General features: G+C 33.7%; 1 protein-coding gene across 2 annotated transcripts in view; it reads right to left on the bottom strand.

The window, feature by feature from the left end:
* Window positions 1–27396, bottom strand: part of LOC145279751 (heparan sulfate glucosamine 3-O-sulfotransferase 1-like) — a 135588-nt gene that overhangs the window by 17780 nt on the left and 90412 nt on the right. The gene's annotated exons all lie outside the window — the stretch shown is intronic.

Raw genomic sequence — 27396 nt, 5'->3', positions numbered from 1 at the left:
AATAAATTCATTTGCTATTTTACAATTGCAGGATTTTTTTTTTTTTTTAAGATTATTTATTTCTGGTTCGAGTCTCAAAGGTTTCTAACTAACTCGACCCTACATTATAATATAAGAAGAGTAAAATGTACCTTGTTTTATAGTTTTGAGTTTTAGCCAGATATACAAACATATACACTGAAAACTATCCTTTATATTAAAGATTAATCAAACAAAATATTGATAAGAATTATATATATATAAAAAAAAAATCGATGAAATAGATTTGAAACAGAATTTTTGTCTTGTTTATTCTTATGCATTAATCGACTATAAAGGTTAGCAAAAACTAGATTAAGCTAAAGAGTGGGGTTTCTTTTTAATAGTTTTGGTTTTAAAATGGTTAAAATGCACGCACATTTATTTAAAGAAAAAACAGGGACCTGTTTAAATATCTTACAGAATTCAGTTTTAATTTTTTTCCTAAAAACCCGATCTGGATATTTTTTCCGCCAGGTTTCCGTGGCATCTATCCAAATGTTTACATTATAAATATAAATATCTGACCTGCAATCAACAGAGATTAGCAAGGTCTTATCAGTGTGTGCATGTGCATATGTGTGTGTGTGTATATATATGTGCGTATGCATTAAAGTGCCACACACTCCACAGATCACCAGCTGTTCGAATCAAATAACACAGAGGAAGTTCAGTCTTAAGAGGAAGAACTTAGTGTTAATTTTATCACACCATTTCTAGCAGAGAAAACAGCTCACACAGGAATTTCAGGCGACAGACAAGTTATTTCACAAAATCAACTCAGCATGAGGGAGTAGTTGGGGGTGGTGGTGGACGGACAACCATTATTATTCATTATTTTTTTTTGGGGGGGGAATAAATTAATTTAAATTAAAGCTTGAGTTTTTGGAATAAACCACTGTTAATAAATGGCTACAACTACCCCCCCCCCCGAGACAAAAGACATTATGAAAAGTTTATAGGTTTAGAATACTTAAATGGAACACAAATATTCATTTTACATTTCAGTAATTTATAATTCTAATTCATTAGAAAAAAAAAAAAAAAAGAAATGCTAAATGTTCTCAACAATACACAAACCGCTTGAACAATGACTACCAACAATTTTTTCCACATTCTTTCTAAACATCGATTCCATGAACAAAGCTTCTTTTCTAGAACTGCCCGCCTGTAGAACTGTTCCGCTGGCCGGCTTTCCAGCTGACTACAACACGGTTGTCCTAAAGTTCAATGTAAACAAGTTCTTGTTGATCTGTCCCTCCGAATAGTCAAATTATACCCAATTTTCAACATTAACGATCATTACGCTGTTGTCTCAGCTAATAGTCTACACTCATTAACCTTTATCCTTGAATGGCCATCAGTCCTTGTTAAGTAGTGACTCCCTTGAAATAAAATTTCTAATATATCCACTCCATCGGTTCTCGTTAGATCACCGAACTTAAGCAACGTTGAGCCTAGCCTGTATTAGAAGGGTGACCATTTGAGAATACCAGGTGCAGTATGTAGGAGGACATCAACACTTTCGGCAACTTCTGCATCCCACCTGGCCTCCAGCTGTCTTGGTCCTGTCCTATTGCTGAATCAGGTTCGGTGGAACGAGAGAATGAGGTTGGCTTTGTGCAAACTAACTTTACTTTAAACAAACTTCCAGCACAAGTCCTCCATTATTCCTAAGATAACCAGATGGTTTTCGTTGTTCCGATGGACGAGCATTCATTTCATAGAATAACTAGATACTCACATCTTATCTGTTATATCATAATGCAATATAATAAGGAGAATGCATGGTTTTACTTGGATAGTGGAACCAAACAGATTTTGTTTTTAAACCAAAATTTTTCAGTGTAGTGATTACTACCGAACGGCCATAGTCAATTAAACATGGTTGAAAATAGTCAATTTTTTCATAATTATCGTATGATTCATAAGGGAAAGAATTGAATAAAAATCTATATATCTATAAACGTGAGAATGTGTGTGTGAGGACACTTCTCAACCTATATACTCAACAAATTTTTGATCTATAGACTTGAAATTTGGTATATAGAGTATTCAGACACGTGGAAAACTTTTAAATCGGTTTTCATTCAGAAAAAAGGAGTCAATATTGAAAAATTGGTATGTGGAGGAGGCAATCGGATTTTGATCTGTTTTCAACTGTTTCATGACTGAGCATGCACGGTCATGAAACACGACAGCTTCCTTATGTTAAGTATAAGTTGGTTTGAAAAACTTTATAAAGATCATGTTAAGCTGGTTATCGTGCTTGACTCACTGTTTTTAGGCTTTGGTTTCGATTTCATCTCGAGTATCTTTTTCACTTACAAGAAGTGAACTGTTTAGAAAAAATATAATGCTCGCATGCACATGTTTCAGTTTCTTTCTGTTGTTTTTTTTTTATTTCATTGTTTTCAAAAGGAACTTAACGTTACGTTTAATACCTACGGTATTTCTGTTTATAATGAATAAGAATTCTGCATTAATAAAAATATAATATTTGTGCGTATTTTACGACCGGAAACGCCGGGCAGCCTGCTAGTATTATATAAACATTTGATAACTCTTTTTTTAATAGGTAATAATAAATTTTTTGGATCTCAGTTTTACATTTTAGCAATAAAATATTTTTAAATAAAAAAAAAAATGGAAATATAAAATGACACTGAAGACATTGCCACCATTTGCCAATGCATGGAGTATTGTTGCCACATCTAGGCTGGTCCATCTACCACTAAGTAGCAAAATTTTGTTTTCTTTCCCTTTTAAAAAACAGGGCCTATAAAATTGAGTCCTCAATCTTATGGACCCTGCACCAAACTCCAAGCCCTGTCTCATTGTAGCAATGTTGGATTGCCATACCTGTTTTACAAGCATTTTAATGAAATGTGCTCTGACAAACTCATACCACTTGTGCCCACTCAACGAACCTGATAAGCAACAAAACCCCCACCCCTTCACTGTATAGGTTCCTAGATGCAGGAAAGCTTTCTACTGTTAGGAAATAGGTTGAACATAAGGAAGAAATATGGTAAATCATATTGTAGACACGTTTGACCGGAAGTGAGGGTCAGCTGATCGGATCTGCGTGTGAGTCACATGATCAGATTAGTTGGAGTCAGTGAGTTGGGTTTTGGACATAAAGAAGAGCGGACGGCTTAACAGGTCGTTAACGACGCTGACGTGTGTGAAAATAAGACCTTGAGATCCATGCAAGCAAAAACATTCACTTTCCATTCTTCTGCGATCGACAACTGGAAGGTGAATAAAAACTATATAAAACCAATTCATCGTCTTGGAGTGAATGAATATTCGTCCAAAACATGTTTCCAGTCTCCCCTCCAAGAACAAGATGAATTTCAGGTGGACAAGATCAACGACGCAAGAAGGTATGTCCAAAATGCATGTACCACACCCACACACAACTGCATATGAACAATTAGATATGAATATATCACAAATAGACAGCAACATATTAGACGATCATACAACGGTGCCCCTTCTTTAATACCAACAATACAACCCTACTCTAATAATTTTTTCTCTCAGAACTGCTAGACTTTAAAATTTCCTTCTATGTTTCTTGCTTCCTTGACTGTACTAACATGCTGAAATTAAAATGTAAGAGGGGGGGGGGGCGGATGTTCTAAAAAGCTACTTTTTTGTACAAACAAGGTGTTTTATTTATTTAATTCAATATCTTAGGACTTTACTAATTATCTTTGAAATAGACCCAGAAAACTATTATTTATCTTTCAAAAGATTTTTACAATGAATTTATTTAACTTCAAAACTTAGCTGAATTTGTCAACTTCCAAATGTCGCCGGGAAAACATTTTTCATTACAACTTTTTTTTTTTTTTTTCACGTTTACAAATATTTTTTTCCTTTTGGAAATTAACTTTAAATACAATCAAAAACCTACAAAAAGATTATGATACAACGGCTTTCAAAACTATGTCCCCTTATTTTTTTCCTACGATTTTTGCCCATACCTATATATATATATATATATATATATATATATATATATATATATATATATGTGTGTGTGTGTGTGTGTGTATGTATAAATATATGAGAGAAAAGGAAAAAGATAAAGACAGAGAAGGAAAGAAGTCAAAGAAAGAAATGTGTTCGGAAAGTAACGTAACTGATGTAGTATAGAAATTTGCAAAACTTTTCTCAGCTAATACACGGGACGACGCCAGATAACCTTGCTGCTAAATTAAAAGCTGACATGTTTGCTTCAATTCTTGGTCGTAATGTTATGAAATCAGGTAACTTCGTCCAAATTCTCCTTTTCCTTTATTTTTTCTTCTTTACCATTGTGTACTACGGCTTTATATCCTTTCTCAAGGGCATCAATGTCAGAGTGAACAACCTTTAATGAAAGATGAACTGTTTACAGATTAGTTCCTACAGATAACCGATATATAGCACTCGCACCCAACACCTATTTAAAAAAGATCCCTTCCCCTCCATCGCACCACAACAGGATGCAACAATAAAACCTCACAAGTTTTTAATGGGCTGCCAAAAAGGCGAACCCAAAATGTATTTATATTAATAAATAGACTCTTAAAAAGTTATGTTTTCGGAGTTTTATGTTCACACGCAGATAGAAACATGGGATTTATCATCAGAGGTGACTGACAACCTGGGTGTGCGAAGTTCGAACCCAGTTCATTCCTCAGAAACACTTTCACTTAGGAATGTTGGCAACTTTCCCTACTTGATGTCCTTCTAGAAAAAGTTTGGTACCCGATATTGTTCTAGAAAATGTTCGGTACTTCTAGAAAAAGTTTGGTACCCGATATCCTTTTAGAAAAAGTTTGGTACTTGATATCCTTTCAGAAAAAGTTTGGTATTCGATATCCTTTCAGAAAAAGTTTGGTACCCAATATCCTTCTAGAAAAAGTTCTTAATAGAAAAATATTGGAGAAACGAATGCCAACAAAAGTCATCATCATCATAATTCTTTTTCTTATGAGAATCTCTCCAGACAAGACATGAAACCATTTGATCTAAGGTGCTAAAAAAGAAAGTGATTATTGCAAAGACAGGAGATGCCTATTGGTCTTAATTTTGAAAATCCCTAGGTAGGAGGAAAACAGTCAGCAAGAAGAAAGTTTCGCCAGCCTGCAGTTCTAAGAAAGAAGCAACTCGAATAGAAACCTGTATTATATCGAGGTATCAAAACAGCGAATTTGTGAAAACCACAAGACTAACAAGTCAAACGAGCTGGAACAAATGAAGCAAGGAATAGACCAGACAATTCTCAAGAACACATTCCATAATATTTATATAAAAGATCGAGACTAGCAACATCACGTCTAGGAACGAGAAGATGTAGAATATTTGGTTTAACGTTTGTTTTATATGCATTGGACGTATATAATGAAAGTAAAATGACCCTCAAGCAAAGTTGGGTAAGGTCAGTTAGTTCATTATAAATACATCCAGTATGAAAATTTAAAGTATTTTGTTATTTATTTAATTTCTTTTTTAATGGTTGCATTAAATAAGTTGGGTTTTTTTCCAAGGTCTCCTTGAGAATTTGTCAAAAAAAATGAATGGATCGAAGAAGACTTTCTGGTAAAATTTTCAAGATTTAATTAGTGGTTTCGTATGTAAAATGTCCAACAAACGGGGAAGAAAGGAAGCACATTTCTCGCCTTCTCCTGTGTGGAGGCAAGTATAAAAAAGAAAGACAATTCACAAGAAATATTAAGAGTATTTTAAAAGAAAACAAGTTCTACACGTTTAGTAAAGAGAATGTAAATGGTGCAAAAAGGACCATGTATATATGGAGAGAGAACAGAAAGATAGAAAAACGAGAAAGAGAGAGGAGAACGAAAGAGATAGAGAGAGAGAGAGGAGAACGAACGAGAGTGAGGAGAAAGAAAGAGAGGAGAAAGAGGAGAAAGAGATATGAGAAAGAAAGAGGGAGAGAGAGAAAAAAAAGAGTGAGAGAGGAAAAGAAAGAGAGGGAGAGAAAAAAGAGAAAGACGAAAAAGAAAGAGAGGTAGAAAAAAGACAGAAAGACGAAAAAAAGAGGAGGAAAGAAAGAGAAGGGAAATAAAGAGAGAAAAATAAAAAAAGAGAAGATAAAAAAGATAAAAATAAAAAAAAAATAAAAATGATGTGAGCATAAGAGCCTTCACACCACCCACCCAACCCCATCGCGTACAATACAAGTTCAAATTGACAGCTGGCAAACTAATTAAAGAGTCAGCATTTGTCAATATTAAAGAATTCAACAGAATCAATGATTAAACATAAAAACACATTTGCATAGTTTGTTCTTACGAGCAGAAACGACGCCGACTACACGGAGTGTCTGTAAACCCCGGACATATCGACGAAAATACAAGTTTTTATTCAAATAACATCTTCAATGTGATTTCCATCATTTACAAAGCAAATATTGATGCTTCTCGCAAACTTTAAACTTGATGCAAGTGGATTCTTCTTCTGACTCGGCTTTTACTTTCGGCACAAGAAGGCGAACTACATGAAAGATCTTGGTCTTCTGGTCAACTCGTTCTTCAAGCAATCAAAACATTGCACTCATGATGCAAACAAAGTAAGGAGCACTCTTTTTCTCATTCGACGCTCATTCTGCAAATTCATTCCTGAAATATTTCTCACTGTGAGAGTATCGGGTTCAGATCTTTGCTCTATATGCATATCCAGCATCTACAGAGAGGTCAAAAACTAGCTGCTCTAACGCCGAAGATTACACGGTGTCTCACTTTGGCGTACAATATCATTAATGGACATTACGATCTCCCTCAAGATCCATTTAGTCCAACACCAAGCAGAGATCTACGTAGTAGGGGTGTGCAGAGGGGGGGGGGGCTCAAACACCTGCTCCTTTTACTCTTGTTTTAATAATGCCCGTTTCAGAAGAATGTATTTTAAGCCTGTGCCCCACCGAGACGGTGTTCATTACTATATTTTTGCCGGTTTTTTTTTTTTTTTTCACTTGAGCATCTGCACTGAAAAAGTTCTCTGCACGATACTGCTACGTGGCCATCATCAGAAACTATTCCACCAGAGATTTGGATTGAACTGAAAAATGGTAACTTGAACTGAAGGATGGTATCCTTGAACCTTGGAATGGACTGCCAGAAAGCGCACTAAGTGCGTCAATGGCACAGGAATTCAAGGCAAAAGTTGAACAGGTGCTACACTACTGTATCCTCCTCAGCGTAAATTTCTACCACCCTTTCTTTACATGACAACTGAAGCATGCTTGCTTTGTTTGGGGCCAAATTTATTGAATAAATCCACATTGATTCCAACATCAACTGATCCACTTGGTATTCGTTTAGTCAAGTGTATTGAATCTGTGATTTTTGTTGAATGTATTTTATCGTTTAGCATAGCACAGAAAAATAAATCAAACGGATTAAGATCTGGTACACGAGGAAACCGCTTCATCTTCCAATACGATAAAAAAAAAAAAAAAAAAAATGCCAAAATACCATGGCCATAGGTAGGATCAAAACAGTCAGCAGGAGGAGAGTTCCACAAGGTTGCAGTTCGTGGATACAAGCTATTGAAATAGGAAAATGTATGATAACTACGGCTATGACAACAGAATAATCTTATCGTTGTTTTGACTCTCGAGTATATATACGACACAGACATAGTTAATCAACTGAGGACCACATCATTCTATATAAAAACATAGAAGATATTAACGATTGAGAGTCAAAACAATGAAAAGAATATGCTGTTGTCCTAGCCCTAATTATAACAAACTATCAAAACAACAAATTGATGACGACCACTAAACCAATGAGTCAAACGAGTTGGAACAAAGGAAGCAGAGAATAAACCAGACAATTTTGAAGATCACATGACATAAGAGTATTTATAGAAAAGACTGAGACTAGTCACACCACGTCTTTTTTTTTTAAATGTAGATTAGTTGTCTTAACAAGCACCAAGCCATGCCATGCCTACCTTATTATTGTATTCAGTTAGAGGGAAATGAAATGGATTAATACTTTTTCAAATGCTTTGAGTGAAAGTGACGTATTAGCCTTGACAGATTTGAACACACCTTGGCAAGTTCACAGTGTGGGCTGGAAACCACTGTATCATCGGCATCGCTTCAATCTCAATAGAATCAAGAAAATTAGCTCTGCATAGCAGGCTTATCTTTTTTATTTGGCATTTCTTTGCAAACGTAACATACTTAACTGCTAATCAGATCTTTCTAAAAACGTTATTAGAGATGCATTTTGGGATATGGACGGATTTATTAAATTTTGGAAGTTGTCCGGATCTCCGTTTAGATCTAGGAATGTGTTGAAAGATTCTCACAAGATCAGAATCAAATTGTGAAAAATTATGTACTTTATGTATCAACGTATGATTTCATAAGGAAATATAGTTTATGTAATGATTTTCAGTCTTTACTTCAACAGCGCTCAATATGTGAATTGAACAAGGTAGTATATATATGTATATATATGAAATAAAATGGAGGTGGAAGGACCTAAATACTCAACGTTTCGCCTGATTTATACGGGCTTTTTCAATAGGGATGGTCATTGAAAAAGCCCGCATAAATCGGGTGAAACGTTGAGTATTCAGATCCTTCCACCTCCATTTTATTTCATATCGTCAGATTTAATCCAGCTCAACAATCATTATATATATATATATATTAGTGTTGGGATGATTACTCGGAATTGGGAATCGGAAAAATCGGAGCTTTTCGGGGATTGGAATCGGTATTGGAAAAATTTGAGCCTATTTTCCGATGCCAAAATCGATTCTTTCAATTATCTTGTTTTATTTGATTTAAGAAAAATTTTCAACTGCTTGTAGTAATAATAATAAAATAAATATTTATTGACTTAAACTTCCAGTAAGACTAAAATCTCTGGATAATCCTCTCACAATTGTGTTTTTACGCTTGAGAAAATATATGCACATTCAAGATGTGTTTTTACAGTAATTGGGACAAAATAACACTTTTATAGTTAAATATTTAGAGATTTATAAAGAATCAGAATCGGTAATTGTATCAGAGTCGGCCCATCACTAATATATATATATATATATATATATATATATTTATATATAAAGGTTAGTGAGAAACTATTAAAATAAGAATGTAATATGTATTTATATATGCGTTAGAAAAGATGAGAAAAACATTAGTACCATCGGTTTCAAATCCAAAACAAAAAAGACCAATATTTGGTCGTTTATGTCTGAGAAGAGTGTGGCTATATTCAAATTCTTTTCAACCTCTGTTTATATCTGTCTCCCTAGAAATAGTGTAAACAGAGGCTGAGGAGAGTCCGACATAGTTGATCAGATATTGGTCCCCTATGTTTTGGATTTGGAACCGACAGTACCAATGTCTTTCTGATCTTTTTTTAACACAAATAAATATTACACTCCTATTGTAATTTCTTAATAATCGAGAACTCTACTCATTCACTCACTCATTCACTCATTCGTTTAAAATGCGTTATCGTTAATGCAATATTCATTAGAACATTATGCAAATATGCAAACATCTCAATGCATATTCTTTGTTCAGTCAGGGTTTTCTTCGTGCTTTCGTGTCCGAGCTATGTTGGATGCATGCAGGATGGACAACTGATCACTGAAACAAGGAGTCCACCACTTCTAATTTGGTAAAAGTGCATGCACAGACTGTTTTATCTTCTAAACTTAACAGGAATGACTATGCATATTTGTAGTGTATACACAAGATTACAAATTTATCAGTGGGCAACTGAGGTCAAAGTAAAAAATTTTAGGGGGAGAGAGAGAGAGAACAATATATATATATATATACAGAGAGAGAACGATAAAGGGAGAGCAAGATATGGATATATATATATATATATATATATAACTATTTCATTTACTCACATAAATTTAATATACGAAAGTATAGATTTATGCGTAAACTTTAAGTATTTACTTCAAAAGTGCTCAATACGTAGGTAGAGCTAGTTAGTAATTTATAAAATATATATGGCGACTAAGCTACACTGAATATTCTGCGTTTCATCCACTGTAGGATTCGTCAGGCTTATGCGCGAATTTTGTGGTTGCTTCTTGTTTTTATATATGTTGAGGATTTCTAATTAGCCAATCAGCTTTCTAGTATCCACCGCGCCCCCTCCTATCAGCCAATGGGCATGCATTTTATCGAACAAAGGATCTGTTTTAGAACTAGGTTAGTGGTTTAAGGTAGATCTTTTCCCTCTTTTTTTTTTTTTTTTATATATATATGAATATACCTATGTGTACACACACACACACATATATATATATATGTGTGATCGTTTATGTATATTCATGTTTATTTAATTTATTTATTTGTTTGTTTTCTATTGTTATTGTTAGTTTTAAAGCTATTTTGTATCGCTATCCTAGAGTGAGTTTTATTTTGTGAATACAGTTGTTTGCTATTTCTCGTCTACAGTTTAATAGATTTTGAGGTTCTTTAAAGTACAGAATAGCAAATTTTTCATGGAGGCATAATTTACATGGGTCGTCTAAGTGTCTGCACGTGGTAGCTTGTCTCATTATTTTCCATTCGACTACCGACTATTGGCTGATAGGAGGGGGCGCGGTGGATACTAGAAAGCTGATTGGCTAATTAGAAATCCTCAACATATATAAAAACAAGAAGCAACCACAAAATTCGCGCATAAGCCTGACGAATCCTACAGTGGATGAAACGCAGAATATTCAGTGTAGCTTAGTCGCCATATATATTTTATAAATTACTATATATATATATATATATATATATATATATATATATATAGATATATATATATAGAGAGAGAGAGAGAGAGAGAGTGAAAGAGACATGGAGAGAAAGATATGGAGAGGGAGAAAGATGGAGGGAGAGAGAGGAAAATGAAGGGGGAGGGGGAAAAATAGAGAGGGGCAGGAAGATGGAGAGAAAGGGATAGAGATGGAGAAAGGGGGGGTAGAGAGGGATTGGATTGAGTAGGAGGAACTCGTCAGATTGTATCGTCTGACAGAAGAAAACGAACCGAAATTGCATTTCATATTTTGACTGACAAAATATATTTATGCCTCCCCATGGGCATAACACCCGTGAACAGATGAGATGTGAGGAGGAGCTAGCGGCAATCCTCTTCAACAGGTCTTGTCAGTTAAGCAACGAACTGTGGAGTTATATCCGACAATGCCATGATATAAAGATGAAGCGGTTTTAGCTAAGAGTACAAGAGAAAAAAAAACCCAAGGGGGTTGGGAATAGCTAAAAAAAAAAAAATGCTAAAAGCAGAATTTATTCAAGGTTAATCGGTACAAGTTTAGAAATAGATAATTTTATTCTTGAACTTTTGTTTCTGTATTTACCTGTCCCTACCCATATGTTCTTGCACAAGATCATTTTTAAGGGGGGAGGGCAGTACAGAAGGGGGACACAGTAGTGAAACAGACACTGAAGGACCACTTTTCAAAACTCATATGTAAATCTGCATTCTTGCTCACGTGAGAGCGCCTCAGGTAACAGAGTTTCAGAGGTAATGCCAAGGAGGAAAGCCTCCTGGAAGTGTGCCAGGTATATAATAAGCATTTTTGCTTGGAGCATACTCAAGCAAATTGCAAACAACACAAGACACTTATTTTACTCAGATTTAAGACATGTCCAATGATAAATTCAATACAAAATAAAATATGGAGAAAATAACTATTCTTTGCAATACAACATTCAAGAGGAAATACAAGGATTTTTTTTTTTAATGGAAATTGCTCCAGACAAGACGAGAATGTAAGGAGCTATGAAGAACAAAAAATGATTATCACAAAGACAGGAGATGCTTATTGACCTTAGTCTTAAAACGACCAAAGGTAGGCGGCAAACAGTCAACAGGAAAAGAGTTCCACAAGATTGCAGTTCTTCGAAAGAATCTACTGGAATAGGAAGCTGTATTACAATGAGGTATCAAAGCAGTGAATTGATGGAGACCACTAGATCCACGAGCCAATAATTATTTAACATAGTTGGCAATGATCGATTCTTTTTCCTACAACCCCTGACTCACAGAAGAAATATTGATAGTCTTTCTCTACTCTATCATTATTTTAATGGTCAGTGCTCGACTAAGCCCATTTGATTGTTTTGTTTTATGGCATATCAATCCTTTTTGAGTTATTTAATATCAAATCAAACAATTTTGGAAAAGTTTTTTTGCTTCAAATATTTATTCATGATGTTTGGTTTGGTTGTTTTGTTTTATAACATATATCAACCCTATTTAGGTTATTTAATGCTGAATCCAGGAATTTTAGAAAAGCTTTTATGCTTCAAATATTTATTCATGATGTTTGGTTTAATTATTTTGGTAGTGGAAAATTGTTTATTTATTTGACTTTGCAGAACATGATTAAGTTTTGCAAAAAGAAAAAAAAAATAACTGTTGCAATATTTTTTTAAATAATTATAGAAAACTGGGAAGTTCTACTTATAGACACTAGTGATTGTATTTATTTGCTTCCCCACTGAGCAAATTAGGCACAAGGCAGTTTTTTTTTTTAATATGGAGAGAGGGGGAGGGGGGGGAAAGGGACCAGCTCTCGAGAGGTGGGAAATGGGAGCTGGATAGTGAGAGCCTCTTGGTATATAGGGTTGCCCTTACACGAACCAGAAGCCCATTGTCACAAGGACAATGGTCTTTGATTGCAGCATCTGCCGGAACAGATAGTACACTTTGATCTTGGCCTCAAGGCCACTGACCAATCAAATGGAGCCAAGTTCTGTTAGCAACTTATCAGAAACCGGAATAGCTGGATAAAAATATTGGATCTTTTAGAATTCCTTCACATAATTTTTTGTGTCCACACTAGAAAGATCTTTGCCCTTTGTCTGCAAACTTTTAACGTTCAAGACTTATACAGATCAGCTACCCACCAAAAACTCTTTTTCATTTTCAGGATCTATACAGATTAGCTACCCATGGAAAACTCTTTTTCACCAGGAATTGTACAGATTAGTGACCCATCAAAAACTCTTCTGAAATTAAACATGCTTTCAATTAAAAAATAACATCAATGCTTGGTGCATCATAACTAAACCCTGATCTCTGGTTCACCCCTGCATAAGATTTGCAGTTACAATCGTTATAAAGAATTTTCTTTTCTTTCTCTGTACCATAAGGCTGCTTCACAGTCAATTACAACATGGTGGTGTTTAAGCTTAATGTTAATAAATTCTTGTCAAGCTATCCACCTACATAATCAAATTCTGACTAGTTCAGGGCGAATGTCTTTGTAACATCAGTCGAGCAGATTATAAGGTAATCTGAAAACGATTAATTCAAAATCAGAAACAAGTGGGTGCGAGTGTAAAGGATACCGGGGGGGGGGGCGTGCATACAAAATGATAACTAATAGATAATTCAAAGTTGCAAAAAAACACAAAAAAAAAAAAAAAAAAAAAAAATAGTTTGTCTAAGTGAGATGGATTCAAAAACGAAAATTGAATATCATTAATATCAAGAGCAAATATATCCTGCACTTTCTCTATCCCATCAGGATATATCTATTGCTTCCTTAAAAGAAATAAGCAGATGTTCATATGATTTCTGAGGAAATTGTATTGGATCAACCTCTTTGACTTTGTTTATATCTCTTATCTCCTCTTCTTACTTGTCTCCTCACGAGGACAGAGATAGACACAAAATTAAAAATTGCTTCAGACTAAAAGGATTTCCACATCACTGACCAAGAACAGAACAGATACTACATTTTGAAATATTTTTTTGCACAAAATATAAAAAAATATTACAAAATGAACAAATTAGACACAAGGCCAATCAAAAGTGTGGGGAAAATGAATGCCGTTGGTCATCTTTTGTCACAAATACTTAAAGTTATCTATCCTACTTTTAACTAGAATCATTTCAGTCACCACAATACCACATTCATTCCAAGGGGTGTCATACTTAAGCTAAACTTGAATTTGAAAAAGGTTTATTTACACTTTGATCCTTGCCTGAAGGTCAAGCCTGTCTCTTTCTTATAACTTAGCTGCTTAATGGTAAGGCCCAGTAACTAAGATTACACTGTTGAGAAGGTCCAAAGGAAGATAACTCTTGTCCCTGCAGACCTTAGGCTATTGAGTGTAACATATCTTTCTTATTTTTTTAAAATTTTCTTACCTTTTTGTTTTTGCTGGGGATGAAGCATTCTATCAAATGTCAGACATTTATCTGGTATTTTAGAGAGTACAACTGAGAGATTTTTTTAAAGATTTTTTAACCACCCATTTCAGTGCAATTGTTTAGATCTCTTTTGCGCTTGGTTCACTGGGTATATTCACCAAGCAGTTTCTGAAATTCTTTTTCATGAGCCTAATAGTAACTATGATTACTGAAATGGTATATATATATATATATATATACACACACACGCTAGCAGAGACGTCTGGCATTTCTTAGTCATAAAATAAGCTTAAATATATTTTAATTTACGCAGATTTCGTATTTATTATTACAGAGTCAATTCTCTATCACTTATTTCATATGATATTGTGCCCAATACATAGTCATGACTTCAAAAGTAAAAAAAAATAAGATTTGAGTGCCATCAGCTAGAATCCAAACTAAAACCAAAAATTGATAATGGGGATCGTTAAAAATTATAGCGATCATTAAAAAACAAAGAAAAGAAGAAAATAAGGGAAGGAAAGAAAAATGAAAAAGGAAAAAAAATAGGAAGGAGGAAAGAGCAGATAAGAAATACATTTGAAAAGATATATAAAAGGCAAAGGGTAATATAATCATGTTTTGATAGACAAGATTCAAGCAAGCAAGCAAAGACGCTCCACAGAGTTTTATTATATATTAGCCAAATTAATCATGAGTAGGTAACTAGATCCAATATCTGGAACATTTTTTGTTCTTGTGATTAAAGGATGTAGTGCTTGATCAACACTGCTGGGGAGCCATAATTTAATATACTGTTTTGTTTTTAAATCCCCGAAACAGTTTGATAGTAAACAACTGATAATCCCTTAAATTAACATTAGGACTATTGTGAATTCAAGAGAGCAAGTTGATGCAGTGATTGCAGGTCATTAGATGATGTACTGACAAAATAGTTTTCTAATGAATGATAAAAAAAATATAAAAATTAAATAGTTTTTTTTTTTAAATATATAGTTTTAAAGGTTAAAAAACTTCCAAGGCTATATATATATATATATATATATATATATATATAAAGAGGGAGAGAGAATAAATATAAGTAATAAATGTAAGTTTTTAAAGGTTTATTGCAGTTTCAGAGGATTTCTGATCCTCAGAAATGCATTTCTCTCTTCAAACTTGTTTTCATACTGACAAACTTAAGTGTAGTAGATCAACTGAATGACCGAACCTGTCATAGATAAGCTTAAACACATCTGCATGCTTAGACTGACAGGATCTCGTCACCAGATGTGTGGATACAGGCAAATCTTTTCAAGAAAGGTATGCAATTTCAGCTGAGTAATCCACATTGGCAAAATATCTTGTGTCTTTGAGATAAGCCAATCTTTTTCAACCACACCCAATAAATGACTCGTAAATGTTTCAAAAGACGAACAATATAGAATTTTAGATAATGTGCAAATATTTTTACTTCAGTAGAAACCGGGTGACACCAACATCCATAGGTGTGGGGGTCAGGAGATGGGAGTGGCATTTCTGCTATTTTTTCTAGCAAAATAAGTTTTTTTTTTTTAAAGATCTTTGATGATTGGAGAAATTAGCTAGAGTACAATAGTGACTGGCATGTACTGTGTTAAAATTTTGTTGTTACGCTTGTATGACTTTATTTTGATACTCATTGAAAAGTTATGAATCCGTATTTTTCAATGAAGGATTAAATAAGGTAAACTAGACTCCAGCCTTGGTAAAAGCAACTAGTTTTGGAGAAAGAAAACTTTGAAAGTGTTGTAGGCCGGTAATAATTAAGACAAACACAGTGATATAGTTAATAAAAAGTGTATTAAAAAAATATTACAGAAGTACACCTGATTCTGGGACCATAACTGCCACGAATTTCTATCTAATAACATTAAATACAAGTATAGTTATTAGTGTTAGGACGATTAATCGAAATCAAGAATCGGAAAAATTGGAAATTTTACAGGTATCGAACTTGGTATTGAAATTACTAAAATTTGTGGCTATTTTCTGATGCCAAAAACGATTCTTTTAATTGTCTTTATAGTTTGATTTTTTTTAAAACCAAAATCTCCCACTGCTGGTAGTAATAATAAAATAATGAATATTTATTGATTTTTAAACTACTAGTAAATTTAAAATCGATAGATCCAGCTTCCTTCTGCAAAAGAGTATTTACATGTATTTTTACGGTAATCGGGAGACAAATAACAACTCTATAGTTGAATATTAAGAGATCTATAAAGAATTGGAATCGGTAATTGTATTGGAGTCAGGAATTTAGTACAGAACTGGTAATTGTATCGGAATCGGGAAAAATAATGGAATCGTCGCATCACCAATATTTATTGTCACTAGCTTAGTACATTCTTCCTAAAATACGTAGATCAGCTGAACTCATAAGAGAAATAACTCTAGTTGCCATAATTCTTAAGAATCAGACACTTCATAATTCTGAAGAATCAGACACTTCATAATTCTGAAGAATCAGACACTTCATAATTCTGAAGAATCAGACACTTCATAATTCTGAAGAATCAGACACTTCATAATTCTGAAGAATCAGACACTTCATAATTCTGAAGAATCAGACACTTCATAATTCTGAAGAATCAGACACTTCATAATTCTGAAGAATCAGACACTTCATAATTCTGAAGAATCAGACACTTCATAATTCTGAAGAATCAGACACTTCATAATTCTGAAGAATCAGACACTTCATAATTCTGAAGAATCAGACACTTCATAATTCTGAAGAATCAGACACTTCATAATTCTGAAGAATCAGACACTTCATAATTCTGAAGAATCAGACACTTCATAATTCTGAAGAATCAGACACTTCATAATTCTGAAGAATCAGACACTTCATAATTCTGAAGAATCAGACACTTCATAATTCTGAAGAATCAGACACTTCATAATTCTGAAGAATCAGACACTTCATAATTCTGAAGAATCAGACACTTCATAATTCTGAAGAATCAGACACTTCATAATTCTGAAGAATCAGACACTTCATAATTCTGAAGAATCAGACACTTCATAATTCTGAAGAATCAGACACTTCATAATTCTGAAGAATCAGACACTTCATAATTCTGAAGAATCAGACACTTCATAATTCTGAAGAATCAGACACTTCATAATTCTGAAGAATCAGACACTTCATAATTCTGAAGAATCAGACACTTCATAATTCTGAAGAATCAGACACTTCATAATTCTGAAGAATCAGACACTTCATAATTCTGAAGAATCAGACACTTCATAATTCTGAAGAATCAGACACTTCATAATTCTGAAGAATCAGACACTTCATAATTCTGAAGAATCAGACACTTCATAATTCTGAAGAATCAGACATTTCATAATTCTGAAGAATCAGACACTTCTAACTTCCTTGAAAAGCTTCAGAATTGCTGGAAGAAATTATGGTTGATAATGTTCAATTGTAAAAGGGACAATAAAAGGAAAAGTGACTATTGGCTTATTGTAACAGCGTGGTAGATTGAGTTTGAAGTCACATGCTCCAATAAGTTCAGATAGTTGGCTAATTATAGCTTATGACAATGGTCCTAGAACGAATGATTTTTTTTTTTTTTTTAATTATATATCAAACCGGTAGTGTCACAATTTGGACACAACCCTCTGCTGTGTGAATCTTATGGGCGAGTGAATAAGTTGGACATAAAATATACTAATAAAGATTTGGGGGGATAGAGAAAAGAAAGTAAAAAAAAAAAAAAAAGTGAAAGAAAGAGGAGAAAAAAGACAAAGAGAGGGGAGGAGGAGAGAAGAGCAGAGAAGAAGAAGAGGAGAGAAAATGAAGAAGAGAGGAGATGAAGAGGGTGACACAAGAAGGGATAACAGAAGTAGAGACGAGAGAGAAAAGAGAATTATTCTAAGCAAAACAAAAAACACAAGAAATAAGTAACAAAACAAATCCAAATTTGTTGTTTTGTTACTACTACTACTACTACTACTACTACATCATCATCATCATTCTAATCTAAATCCGCAAATTCCAAACGGGTCAAAATATTCAATTACTTGATCACTATATTTTGTTACCTTATCAGTAAATGGCGAGGAATTTGTCACGAAAATTGTTTACGTTAGTTTTAGATTATATAACTGTGACACCTTTCACACAATGTAACCATTATCCAATGATGGAAATGTCAAACACAACACGTCACATGTACACATTGCCAGAAAATATTTTATTTCAAACTTTTATGATCACTTTTGTCATGCAAGGACCCATGGTGTAATGGATAAAGTACTAGGTAAAAGTTCAGTTCTAAGTGACTCTTTCCTAGAGGTTGAAATTTCAGTCTCTAATGCTAAGATACATGATACTAAGAACATAATTGCAAATTACTTGAGACTTATTCCCAGTCATGGTTGACAGAATGAGAGCATGCTACCAACGTGGATTAAATAAAGAGTTCCTGACGAAATTCTGTTCAGATTCCAGAGTTTGACTGAAAAAAATTCCTGAGTTCGACAAGATACATCTAAAGAAAGTCAAAGGTTACAATTGACCAAAATGTTGTGAAAAATAATAATCAAGATAAGAACAGTAGTCTGAATGAATGATCAATAGTTTGTTAAACTGTGTTTCCAATGCATTCTCTGATTGGTCCTAAAATAAGTTTATTCCATTTGCATAAAAAAAATGCAGATTTTTATGCTTGAGAAAAGTGTCAATTTTTTACATAATAAATGATTCAGAAAAAAAAAAAATACAAAGTTTACGACATATTATGTAATTATGCTTCTAAAAATTCGACATCATCAAATTTGAATATTTGGAATACGATTACATAGTATTGATGATATCATACATTTTATATCCATCTAAGTTATAATATCTAAGTTATAATAAACGAGTCATAATATATAAGTTATCATTAGGGCTATGACAAGAGAATATTCTTATCATTGTTTTGACTTTCGAGTATATATACGACAGTTAAACATTGTTAATCAATAGAGAACCACTTCATTCTATATAAAAACATAAGATATTAACTGATATATACTCAAGAGTCAAAATAATGAAAAGAATATTCTCTTGTCAAGGCCCTAGTTATAATATATAATGATTAAATTAAATATAAGCTCTGAGATCTAAAGTCTTAATTATCAAGCTAAATTACACCTACAGTCTTTACTAGTATCTTAGAGATTTGGATTGCTTCCCCTTGTTTGTAGAATTGAGATAAAAAATTTCTTGTGTCTTTAGCATACAACTAAAGTTAAATCGCTTTTTTTTTTCTTTATCATTTTATATATTTATTTATTTACGTATGTGTTATAGAAGGTTAGAAAAACATTTGTGTCGTTAGTTTAAAATCCAAACAAAGAGTAGTTATACTCAGTCAGGCTGATGAGAGTCTGACATAGGACATCAACTACAGGTGCTCTTTGTTTAGATTAAAAACCGATGACACCAATGTTGTCCTGATCTTCTAGAATACATATACAAAAACATTTTCCTTAATAAATGAACACTCTGTTGCGATTCTCTCCCACTAATTTTATACAAACACAAGAACTTTGTGCAAAAATAAGTAATAAATGCTTAATATCTAATATATAAAGTAAAATTAATCTCTTTTATCATTTCTTTATCATTGACACATCTCATTTTACAAAATCGATATTGGATCCTGGTGTGTCAGTTTATTATTATTATTGTATTATTGCAGTATGTTGTTAAGAAAAATAAAATGTAATTCGATTTAATGCCTTCCAGAAAATACTTTGTGTTGAAATCATTTTCAGATAGCAGCCATCTTAAAAGGGCATAACTGTACTCGCCCATAGAGTGTTACTTTCTATCTTATATTTCTCTTAGTTTGTCTATCTGTCCATTCGACTTTTTATCAAAAATTATGGGGCAGATCTGGTTGAAATTTTGTATGAACTTTTGTTATGATAAGGTACAGCAAACTAAGTATTATGGTATTCATTCGATGCACAGTTAGGGATTAATAAGGATTAGTCACTACCATATTTACTCTAGAAGTTTGGCATAAAACATTCCTAAGAAAATGGGGTATAACTTTTGTCCATTGTTAATGGGGTTAAAGTCTAGTATATACATACACATATATATATATATATATATATAAGATTTTTTATTGGCATTTTTAGTGATATTAACAACTTCGAAACACTGTTATTTTTATTTTTTTTCTGCTACCTTAGCGTTTTTTTAAGAGCTATAAGCTCTTATTGTTATATATATATATATATATATATATATAAATAGATCGTCCTTATTTCTTATGGGACGTATGTATTTATTTATTTTATTATTAAATATTATTTTACATGCATAAAAGTATACCTATGGACACTTGTGTTTCTGGCTTTCAGCCTTCATCAGCACAGGTCTTATGATTCATGAGTTTGGTCCTGACCTGTGTTGACAGAAGGCTAAAAGTCGGAATCACATGTGCCCATAGGTATACTTTTATGCATGTAAAATAATATTTAATAATAAAAATAAATATATATATATATATATAACTACTTCATTTACTCACATAAATTTAATATACGAAAGTATAGATTTATGCGTAAACTTTAAGCATTTACTTCAAAAGTGCTCAATACGTAGGTAGAGCTAGTTAGTAATTTATAAAATATATATGGCGATTAAGCTACACTGAATATTCTATGTTTCATCCACTCTAGGATTGAAGAATCCTAGAGTGGATGAAACGCGGAAGATTCAGTGTAGCTTAATCGCCATATATATTTTATAAATTACTATATATATATATATATATATATATATATATATAATTCAGATAATTTCGGCTACTGTACTCATCTTGGATGTTATTCTCACAATTTTTTGTCGATGTAACCTTTGACCTTCTTCAGGTGCATCTTGTTAAACTCAGGAATCTGTATGGAACCCTTCATGGGGAGGGGACTTGTTCTCATCCTATCAGCTATAATTGGATTGAAGTCTTAAATAAATTGTAATCGCATTCTTTGTATTACAAAGACCTGTGGAACAGTGGATTAATGTCTTAAGTATTCTAAGTGACTGCCTTCCGGAGGCTGACGATTTAATCCTTAGTATGAATGATACTAAGAATACAATTTCGAATTACTTAACACTTTTGCTTGGCCATGCTTGATGTAACAAGAACAAACTATCCCCATGTATTAAATAAAGGGTTCCATTCAAAATTCGGTGAAAATTCCAGAATTCAACAAGATGCACACAACAAAGGTTAGAGGTAACATCGGAAGAAACGGTGTGACAATAACATCCAAAAAATGGGAACGGTAGTCCGAATATAAATTAGCAATCCTCATCTAAAAACTTTCCAAATTTATTTGACAAAGAAAAAGCAAAATTTTTTTTACAGAATCTAAAATCATTTTTCCATAAACTTCAACAAAATCATAATCTTCCAATAGATAACTAAAGATAAAAATAATTTTTTAAAAAATGAAAAAAATTAACTATCCCAAAATTTCCCTTCACGTTTTCAGTTTTGTTAATTCGTCACAAAAGTCATTCTTACAAAGTTATTTCGGTTTGAAATTTAAAAAAAAAAAAAAAAAAATCATACTTTTACTTTTAATATATTTTGTTTGGCATGGCTGTTCTTTTTTGTTGATGTTATTTTTACTTCGGCATACATGGGATAAATGACCTTAATATCATTCTAGAAGTTGCAGAAATATCTTTGTAGTCGTGGATCGTGATATCCAAGGCGAACAAGAGAATTGTCTCCATCTAAAGATTTTTCCTCCATTTTTTACTTTACCCAAGAGTATTTTGGGTTAGCCAACCAGGCATAAGACATTTGTCTTCATAGAATTTCAAGAAACACACACACTAGTTTCTTTAAAACCAATAAATTATATATAGTCACAATGCATTATCAACAAACACATTGTATAAATATCAATATATATATATATATATACACACATACAAACACACATTAACATACATATCTACATACACATACATGCAACATTATCATATGTAAAAAAACGAATAAAATAAAAACTAACTTATATTGATGCTTTGCCAGGAATTGTAAATCAATTTTAATTTTTAGTAGAAAAAAAAAAGCCAGATCTCAGAGAAGTTGGACAATGTTTGGTTGCAAAATGAAATAGGCTTGAAAGTTTGCACGTGCCTTAAGATGACAATTTAGCTTTTTGTTATGTTCCAGTAACCATTATCTTCATACGTTCCAGTAACCATTTATACGCTCAAGTAACCATTACATTTATACCTCCTAGTTACCATTTATACCAGCCAATAACCATTAAATTTATTTTTTTCAGTAACCATCCCCAGATGTTATAACAGAACTCTATATTATTATGTACCTGGCTCATACTTTCGAGCAGATTAATGCAGGAATGAGTTACAAAACTGGCCGATCAGTTGGGAATGCTAGATGAAATGGGTGCGTTTTTTTAAATAAATAAAAAATGTTGGAACCCTTTCTTGTATCTAGAACAAATCACTGCCCATCTTGTCAACAAGTAACCTAATAAGAAATAATAGTTTGTTAAAACATGATATGAGCAACTGGAAACAGTCCGTGACGAGAAAGGGGTTTCCACTAACCAATCTGGCATGCCATTCATTACATGTCAAAAAAATGAATAATGGTGTGACACCCGAGATTGACGGCAGAAGATGTTACACAGTAGGAGGACAGAATATATATATATATATATATATATTACTAAAATTGCTGATCTTGTTGTTAGCTTGTTTGTTTATCTATGTACATATTGGAAGGGGTCAAAATGGGATGGCACCGCTAAATGAGGACATCTATAATATAAATCTCACCTGTCTGTTTAAATGTATGTTTGTACATCTGCCTAAAAATTTCGACAGAGGCAAAGGATTTTCACGAGATCACACTCGTTTTGAAGCTCGACCCTTTAGATGACAAATATCGAAAAATTGGCCAAAAACATTAATTTCTTCACCCTCAACTGGCACTTTTCTACAGGGAGGAGTTGCTGTTTTTGCTGATATTTTTGAAAGTCATCTCCTCTTTTCGATTGTCTAGCTTCAATTTAAACCTACGTCACTTCTACTTTTGCATTTTTTTTTTTTTTTACACGTTCTTTTCCTCCTTCGTGGTACGAGTTTGAACTTGCCTGCCTACTACCACCTTATTTATTTATTGCTCAACACACACCTCCAAACACCCGAGCAACGCCGGGCCCCCAGGCTAGTCATCCATTAAAACAAAGATTCCAAAACAGCTGAACAGATTTTCTTTAAAATTTACATAACTTTAGTGCATAAGTTTGAGAGTGATCTTAGTTAAGTTTTGCCTCAGAATAACCCCCAATAATTACTGATAATTAATAATCGAAACCGTTATTTTAATTTATCTATCATTGGTGAAGCCATTTTTTCCATGTCGTCACTTAACAACAATGATAGAACAACAGGCCGTGAAAATTCTACTGTGGGTAAGTTGATAGTATTTCTTTTTTTTTTTTTTTTTTTGCATGACGTGATCTGTGGGTTCAAACTCTGCACGTAAATTTCTTAATCTTTTTTCCATCAACTGCAAAGAATTTTATAGGACTTAACTTAATCCACAATACATTCTAATCTACCTTGCACTATAGAACACCTGCTGTTAACGTTTTAAAATTACTTTTTATACATAATGGCTTGAATTAAAGTTTAAAATGCAAAAGTCAAGTATCGTACTTCAATTATGCTCTAAACAGAAATATTCATTTCGAACGCCCCCCTGTCATATTAAAGAAGCTACTGTTGGTTTTATTTGTCAGGCTTTTCGCAAATGGACTTGTGATATTAGGTTATGTAAGGTGTTAACTTGGGTCAAAATCGCTTGTTCCCTCTTATCAGATTATTTCGATTATCGAGACCTATCAAAGGCATTCGATACAAAACCTATCTAAGAACAATGCCAGGCACATAATGTACCTTTGTGTAAATTTTATAAATATTGGCCCAACTGTTTTTGAGTTCATAGGGAATATACATACATGTATATACATGCACATTCCTACAGCTACATGCCTCAGAAAACAGAGCTATAAAACCTGACATAATAGTTATATGGGACAAGAAGGAGAAAGAAGCAACCTTAGTAGAAGTTAGTGTCCCTACTGATGCTGGGCTAAACAGAACTGAGAGGGAAACGATAACGAAATACCAAGGTTTTCTGTATGACAAAAAAAGAAATTGGAATCTTAGGAAGATCTATATCATTCCAATAATTATAGGAGCAAATAGACTCATGAAAGAGAATTTCCAAAAACTACCTGGAAAATATCCCCGGTGAACCAAGTGCAAGAGAGATTCAATTGCATTTAAATAGACGGTCAGAATTTTACAAAGATCTCTTGGTTGGAATATATGAGATAACATGTGAATGTTTGGCGTTTGGTAAGATATTCCATTCAGCTTGACCAACTTTACAAGAAAATAAAAAAAAGAAAGATAAGTACACACATACATACAATATATATATTATATAAAAATCATTGTGTGTGTGTGTGTGTGTGTGTGTGTGTGTGTGTGTGTGTGTGTGTGTGTGTGTATGTGTATGTGAGTGAGTTCCTTCCTTATAGGTTCTGAAACGGCTGGGCCTATCTTTTTCAAATTTCACACAAAGCTAATTTCTATGTCTGGCAGTGTTCTTAGATATGTTTTGTACAGAAATTCATCTGATAAGTATCGAAAATCAAAAACAAAACTTGATCTTAAAAATAATAGCTTTTCTCTCTTATAGATAAAAAGAATAATTTTTACGGGAAATATTTTACATTGCACAAGCAAAGGCAGATAATCAGATATTATAAAATCATTTCTTCTTAAAAAAACAGATTTATTATAATCCGGAAATATAGCTTAGTGGTAGAGCATTCAACTACAGATCGAATGATTCCTGTTCAAGCCCAGGTGTACCTCACCATTTTATTTTAATTTTTTCTTATTAATGAGTTTAATGTACGATAAAAGAAGAGGTACCATTTAAAATCATTGGAAATCATTTTGTAATTTTTTTTTTATTACATTTTCACCCAAAACAAGGCACATTGCCACTTTGGTGTAGGGGGCTACTATCAGGGGCAACAACTACTGGGTACTATGTTGGGATTTGGGCAGCAAGATGTCGGTTCACGTTACACTTGAAGTTCTGCATGTCAGTACAGTTGGGGAAGCAGTGGCCTGGAATGGAATTCCAGAGTTTAGCGGTTCTGGGGAAGAAACTACTGGAGTAGAAAGATCTTTTACATCTAGGGATCTCTACTGTGTGCGGGTGGGATTTAGCTGCCTGTCGAGTTTGTTGAGGGTGTCTACGTCATGGGGGCACAAGTGTCTGCAGTTCGCCAGAGCATTCACCATTAAAATACTTGTAGAACAGGCAGAGGGATGCAACATTAAGTCGATGGGACAGAGGCTGAAGGTTAGATGCCAGTTTAAGACCTATCAGATTGGCGACTCTCTTTTGAACCTTGTCTAGAAGCGAGAGCCTAGTAACAGATGCACCAGCCCAAATGTGACAACAATACTCCATACATGAGCGAATGGTGGCCTTATAGCGGTACAGGATACTTTCGGGTGTTAGTAGTTTTCTAGCATGGTAGAGAGAGCCCACCTTCTTTGCAGCGGCCCTGGCAATGCTCTCAATGTAATTGTTCCAACTCATGTTTCCTGTGAACGTTAGGCCAAGCAGTTTGAAAGATGTACTCTCAGATAAAGAGTCACTGGCCATTGTTATTGGTGGTTGAGAAGGTTTCTTGTAATTATTGAAGGAAACCAGTTTAGTCTTGGCAGCATTAAATGCGACCATCCATTTTTGTCCCCATTCCACTACAGATTGGAGGTCATCCTCTAGTGTTTTTGCCATTTCTTTAGATATGTGTTCATTTGTTTTCCTGTCATGCCCGTTATAGAGTGTGGTGTCACCAGCATATATAGCCATCTTAGAGGCAATTTTGTCGGGGAGGTCATTTATGAATATTAGGAACAGCAGAAGTCCAAGGATAGACCCCTGAGGCACTCCCGCATTTATATCATATTGTTTAGATGTACAACCGTCGAGGACAACCTGGATTTTTCTCTTATCTAAGAAGGATTTAATTATGTTAAGTATTCTAACATGATACCGTATGATCTAATTTTCCTGAGGAGACCCTCATGCCACACCCTGTCAAAAGCCTTAGATATATCTAGAGCTACCGCTCTGCCCTCCCCAGCTTTGTCCAGTTAATGGTATATACGTTCAGAGATTACAGTGAGGATGTCTGCTGTGGAACGGGCTTGTCTAAATCCATATTGTTTGTCAGTCAGAAGTTTAGCATCTGTAAGGTGATGAACTAGAGCATGGTTAATAAAGCTCTAAAATATTTTGGCAAAAAAAGTGTGAGGAGGCTAATGGGGCGATAATTTAATGGGTCAGTTCTTTCACCAGAATTCTTGAATACTGGTACCACAGAAGCAGTTTTCCAACAGTCCGGAAAGCAAGCTTCATTAAGGCATTTGTTGAAGAGTTTGGAGAGAACTGGAGCTACTTCGGCTGAGCACTTTTTTAATAGCACAGCTGGAATGAGATTAGATCCACATGCTTTTGAAATGTCAAGGTTTTTTATGATAACATGAACCTAACCAGGGGTGATTTTTAAATCGTCTAGCGTGGCGCCTGTTCACAAAGGGTAGTCAGGCCGGGGGTGATTGGAAGGGTCCAGCGTGGAGTTTGATGCAAACCGACTAGCAAGACTGTTAGCCTTGTCGGTTGCTGAGCAAACAACCTCAGGATTGCTGGTAAGTGGGGGACTTGTTGATTGCCCATTTCAAAATATTGTTCTTTCTCCAACTTAACAACATGGCAAGAAATAAGAACAAAAATGAAAAAACAAAATGATGAGAAAAATGTACAAAATTCTGAAGATGGGAGATGCTCCAAAATATATAAATTTCAAACGAGTAAAATATCGTTTATTTTATTTTCATAATAATACTGCGGTGTGATTTAGTTTTCAAACATATGATACATATGCTATTTTTATTCAAATTAAATCAACACTCCTAATACAGAACTCACACTACTGACACACACACACACACATAAATATATAATATATATAATATATAAATATTATATATAAA

The sequence above is a fragment of the Euprymna scolopes genome, chromosome 7 (genome assembly GCF_053919585.1).
Source record: "Euprymna scolopes isolate OS-2025 chromosome 7, ASM5391958v1, whole genome shotgun sequence".
NCBI classification, from domain to species: Eukaryota; Metazoa; Mollusca; class Cephalopoda; order Sepiida; family Sepiolidae; genus Euprymna; species Euprymna scolopes.
The sequence above is the reverse complement of the archived record's forward strand: the minus strand, read 5'-3'. Positions and strand labels throughout refer to the sequence as shown.